This window comes from Protopterus annectens, chromosome 3.part0, assembly GCF_019279795.1.
Source record: "Protopterus annectens isolate FY-2018-M chromosome 3.part0, PAN1.0, whole genome shotgun sequence".
NCBI lineage: Eukaryota > Metazoa > Chordata > Ceratodontiformes > Protopteridae > Protopterus > Protopterus annectens.
In genome coordinates, this window is record NC_056731.1 from 843,602,643 (window position 1) to 843,609,151 (window position 6,509).

Genomic DNA, 6,509 nt, shown 5'->3' on the forward strand with positions numbered 1-6,509 from the left:
GTTTACAAGTTTCACGACAAGGAATCTGATATTCATTCTCATTTATATTGAGAGGACCTGAGAAGGAGGCAGATGGACATACTGAAAAGGAAGAATGCAACCATATTGTCCCTGTTTTGTTCTTTCACACCAGTGTGACTTCTTTAATTTATCAATCTCAGTTCTTTTCATAACAGCATGTCTAAAAGGGTGGTTATAGAGGTAGTAGGCAGTGGAGATATTTATGATTTATTTTTGTTGTTGTATCTTTTACATATTTATATTTCCTTAAATAACTTCTTATTCATTTTCTTATATTAAACAGTGTGGGTGGAATAGTCGAACATATTAACTGTGTATTGAAATAATGCATAAAGTATTTAAAGATATATAACAGATGAGCAAGTACACATAGATATTCGTAGTAGAGTATCTATGGTCCAGAAAGTCCACCCAATCGATGTTGCTAGTCTTTGTAAAACATCACTCCCTGTCCCAAGTGCCATCTTCTTTACCATCAGTTCTAGTCATTCTTAAACCCTCTTGTTGATTTCCTTTCTATCACTGTTTCTGGCAGATGTTACCCTGCTGTCATCTCTGTAAAATACTACTTTCTTTAAATCAGATTTGAATCACCTCCTTGCTGTCAAAAGTCCTTATCCCTCTTTAATATTCACCTCCTGTTCATACCTTCCCCAATTTATCCCAACAATGTAAAACATTGACATCGTCCTTTCTCTCTCTCTGTCTTCCTTTTCTACTGTAGAGATATCAAGTTCTGTATGCCTTTCCTCACATCCTTGTATCCCTGTCCCTATTCCTCACAACATTTCTAGAATGTCATCATTGCATCCTTTCTGCCGGCATATTCTTTTTTTCCTCTTGGTTTAATTTCTCAACATCTTTTGGGTTTCTAGTATCATGAATGGAATGGACTCTATTCCTATGTCAGAGCATGATTAGAGTTTATGAAACTAGTATTGTGTCAGTCTTTGATGTTAGCCAGGAGTGCTCTTCTCAGCACCTGCAATGTGCTCAGGATTGTCTCCTTCTGGGATTAATACAGGGTTACATGTATTGGTAGCACACTGAAGCACAACTGTAAATTCTCTTTTATTTTGTCCCTGTTTTCCTAATTTCTCAAGTCTTTTGGGTTTCTAATACCATGACAGGACCCAATTCCTAAGTAAAAGTATGATTGAAGTTCATGAAGGCAATATTGTTTCAGTCTTTGTTGTTAGCCAGAAGTGCTCTTTGCAGCACCCACAATGTGCCCAACATTGACTCCTTCTGCAGTTCATATGGAGTTACATGTATCAGCAACATACATAAGTACGATAGTAAATTCTTTTTTGTATGACCCATTGCTCCTGCTACTATTGGAACTGTCTGGGTATCCTTCTTCCCTTGTTTCTGCCTGAAAATCCTGGTATTTTATGACTTTGTGTCTGTCTGCATGTAAGACACTGTAACCACTGGGTATAAGAATTTCAATGATCAATGCTACTTTTCTCCTTTTTTCATGGGCTACTATATCTGGTTTTCTCTAATCTATTTTTTTGAACTATCGGTAATGGGTGATCCCATGTGATATAAATGTCATCATTTTCTGTAATGCTTTGAGGCTCTTGTTTCCAATGTTTTTGGTTACTTCAGTATTATAATGTTTGCAAAATTCCTATTGCAACAGTCATGCCACATTATTATGCCTTTCAGTATACAGTTCTGCCATTAGTATATCACAACCAACAACAACACGTGCGACTCTTTGTATCTTGGGCTGCCAATATTAACCTTTCATCTTTTGGTTTAAATTCACCTATACTTAACCATTCCTGCATTTCATCCTGATCAACATGAGGTTGTTTCAAGAGTTTTCTATACAGCAACTATATTTATGCATTTTCCACATTTGTTGCCTTATCATCTGATCCTTCACCTTATATTTTTTTCTTTTGTTTATTGGAACATTCAGTTGCTGCCTGAGTTTTACCTACTTCTGGTTTTATTTCCATTCCTGCCTGACATAGATTTGCCTCTGCTAAACTAAGCAGGGAAGTCATCTTAGACTTATTCTCCTCATGTTTTAAAACGTTCACTACATTTGGTTCTTGTGATGTCAGCAGATAAGTATGCAGTTCTACAATTGCAGATCTATACATGTAATCAATTTCGAGGAGGCCCATACGTCCTTCAGAATAGGGTAGATATAGACTTAGTATGCAATGATTTTTATAAATCATTTAATGAGCATGAGGCATCCTTCTTGTTTCCCTGTCCTACCTATCCAACACCCTTTGGGGCCAGTCAGTCACTCCAAAACTGCATGGTACGACAGGAAGAGCAAATTGATTTATAGTTTGGACTTTGTTCCTAGCTGTCAACTCTGTTTTCAGTATTAATGTAAGTCTTCTAAATATTCCTTCCTAAGTTTTATTCACAATTGTTCATGTTTTATTGTTGATCCTTCAACAACTGCCAAATATTTATATGCTCCCTCTTGCTCAAGTTCTTTTATATCACATTCCTGTTCCAAACTGATATTTTCTTGGTGCTGGAGCTTTCCTGCTTTAAAGGTTGCTTTTGCACATTTATCAAGACCAAATGACATTATTTTTTCATCTGAAAAAGTTTTGAGCACTTGCAGTTGTGCTTTCAGTGCCTCAGCTGATGAACTATACAGTTTTAAATCATCCACAAAAAGAAGATGAGTACTCTTTACAGTTTGTTGTTTTCTGGGAGCCAAATTATAGCCATGACTTAATCTGTTAAGTAAACAGCTTAATGGGTTTAAGGCAAGACAAAAGAGCAATGGTAACAAAAAGTCACCTTGGAATATCCCCCTTTGGATTTTTATCCCTAAAATAATAATTTTTCCTTTATCATGGTTGAACATCAAAGTGGTTTGCCACTGTTTCATGGTCGCTGTACTGTAATCAATTAGAGTAGGGTGTATCTTACACATTGTTAAGCATTCTTTTATCCATGAATGTGGGATACTGTCAAATACTTTTTTTGTAATCTATCCATGCCGTGCTTAGGTTCCTCTCCTTTTTACAGTTCTCCATTATGACTTTTTTAACAACAAATGATCCATTGTTCCATATGCCTCTCTTTTACTACCCTTTTGATCTATTGTCATGATTGAGTTTTTTCCTAAATGACTACAAACTCTGTCAAAATCAGTTCCGGTGTATAGTTTATAGGTCGTCGGAAGGAAAGTAATTGGTCTATAGTTTTTAGAATAGTTTGCAGTTTCACCCTTTAGTAGGAACATTTTTTTCCTGCTGTTAACCAGGTTGCTGTCTTTTTGGGGTTTACATACAAATAGTTCTTACTTGTGGTTAAATCTTCATGTAAAGATGTTAATACTTTTATCCAGAAGTTAGGTACTGCAGCTGGGCCTGCAGTTTTCTAATTAGGAGCTTTTCTTAAATTTGTTTGAATCTCTCTGGCCATTACTTCATCCCATTTCATATCCTGTACATTTGAACTTCTTATTCTTTCTTTTACTTCTTCTATCCATTTAGCATCTTTGTTATGTTCCACAGAACCTTCACAGATATTTTTCCAACATGTATCTATTTCTTCTTTTTTTGGTGGTGTTTCAGTTCCTTTTGCCTTCTTTCCCAATTCTCTATAAAACTTTTTTTGGGTCATCAATAAATTGCTTTTTTGTACTTTTCCTTTATATTTACCTACGTATCTTCTAAATGTTTCTGTCTATGCTGATATTTTTAGTTTATTAATTGTGATTCTGATCTGTTCTGATACTGTACATTACTTTTATCACATCTATCTTTCTGAGTATTTTTGTTGATCTGTTTCCTCTTCTATACTGTTCCAGCAGTGATACCTCTTGTCTTAGTTGTTAGTTTATAGTTTTCTCTATTTGATACTTCCATGATAGCATTTGATTTCTCCCCTTCCTTTTCCTTACTGCCCCATGTTTTTATGGTAAGAACTTATCTGTTATTAATTTAGCTGCACAGTAATATATACTATTTAGTTCTGTTATATCACATAAATCTCTATGAACAGTCCTAATTATCGTATTCATATTTGCTTTATCAAACTTCTTACTTTTTGGGTTTTATTGACTTTCTGTAGTCTGTTTCTTTCATTATTTCATTCTTTTGTCCAGTATGGATATCACAATGCAACGGAAATGGAACCTTTTCAGCATCCTGAAGTCTGGAAAAATAATCTGAGCTTCTCTGATATACACATCAGCTTTTCACTTCAGCATCACCTCTTTGTATTGCAATGTATTATTTAGCCTAAAGGTGACTGTGATCCACAGATCCTTTTCTTCCACTCTCCTCATTATGGTCAGCCCTAAGACATGCTTGTTAACCTGAGTTCTTGCCAACAGTTACATAACTTCATACTTTCTGACATATAGCTCCAGCTCCTGCCTGCCACACATTCTCTTTTGGCTGCACCTGGTCTTGAAACTGATGACTCCATATATGGCTTCAGTATCAGTTTTGGTGTTATCAGTGAACAGGTTCATCTTATGTTTGACTTCAGGAGGGCAGGAAGTTTGTAATCAGGATAAGACTTAACACTGAACTTTGTGATTGCTTTCTGGCATAAATGCTATCTTCTGCTTTCAATAATTCACCCAGTTTTCCTGTGAACATTACCATTTTGGGTCCCAGCTAATAACCCTTAGCTTCTACATCAGTTTTCAGTGGATAGCATTACCACAGACATGGCTGAAGTGTAAATATATCACATCTACAGGGCTCATGTTGTCCTCCTCAGTGGTAAGCTTGCTATACAACTGTATTAGCTTAGGCCACATGAAGCCGTGCAATTGCTTATCTGCAGGAGATCTTGTATTCAAAAATCTGTTCCACCTTCCCTGAATAATCTTCTCTATAACCTTCCTGAAGATGGAAGTGAAGAGTAAAAAAAAATTCTTGCTGCTTTTCTTGACCCAGTACTGCACAAACAAATTGCCCTCACCATTGTCTAGTCCTTCAGTTTCTACTGAGAGATAATTCAGTTTTAGCAGATGGTTCTCTAGGAAGCATCATCATTTTTTTATTGCTAGACATAATATCTAGCTTAGACTATCTGCTTTTTCTCACTGCAGTCTGTGGAATTCCTTAAAGTATTCCATACTGATTATTTCCCATCTGTCCTTTTTCCCCAGAATTACCCTACCTAGCTGAATGCCTTTGGTATTTCTATCATATCTTTGATACTGTTTACCTCTCTCTCAACTTGCTATACATTAACCTCATATCTTGCTGATTCCTCCTACACTCACCAATAGTTCTTGGTCTTTTTTCACTCTTTAGTCCAACTTCTTCCTCAGGGATGCTTAGGCCTACTGGATGACGTTTGCTGTCCTTGTCCTCAACCATTTATATTTCCTATTCCCTATCATTTTATACATTTCTCCTGCAATTTGCTTTTGTCTATTTATTTACTGAACTCCTCACATTTATACTTTCTGTAGACATTAGTTTCTACACCCATTAGATAAGAACTTCCTTTTTTGAAGGCATTAGTTTCCTCTCCCTACAGTTAAGGACCTCCCTCCCTGCCTCTCTTATTTGTTGATGAATTGCAATAACTCTTCAGCTATCATCAGTTTGTATCAGCATTCATTATTTCTCTTTATTTTTCCTAATTTAATTCAGCCACCTGGCCTAGATCCTCACATACTCATCCTTATGGCATTTGGTTATATTCACTGTTGCTCTGTTCTCCATTACCTTTTCTGCTGTTACCAGTACAGTGGTGCAAACTAAGACAGCTGTCTTCTCTTTTCATGTTGAGATCCAGCACTGCTGAAGCTTAGTTTGCTCCAGGCTTTCTGCCAGTTCTTTCATTCTCCATTTCACCCACGATAAGTGCATTTCTCCTTTCACCTCAGAAGGATTAGTCTCCATTAACTACAGTTTTCCTATATGGCTGTCAACTAATGCTTCTCATGAGTCTGTCACCATCTTTATTTCTTTCTTCTAGTCATCTGTATTCCACAGTCACAGGAAAACAGTGGCTCTCCCTACAGAATGAATACTACCTTTTCAGTCTGCCTGCTGTCTGTTCTTTATCAAAAACCTCCACCCGGTACATCATACTCCACATTGAATTTATACAATTATACGTTCATAGCTTTGTACTAGGCTAGTTGCCCTTGCAGGCCATTTTAAGCCTAGACAATATCCCTTTCAAAGGTGAGAATTAAACCCTGTATCTTTTGTCTGTGAGGTTAACACTTTAACCATTATTCCAACCCCCAACTCCACCTCCAAACTATCTTTGTCTGTTTTATACATTTATCCAGACATTGCAACATCCTAGCCTCAGTTCAATGTGCCATGTTTCTTATATGGCTACAACATCTATACCTTCACTTAGAAGTACAGTAAGCATCTAAATTTATTTATTGACATTTGATTACCAGGAAAAGTCTGACTGGGTAGGTGCCCATTTTCAGTGGAGGCCTCAGGGAGAAAACCTCCAAAGTATTACAAAAACATTTTACTCACAATAATTATACAATCTTC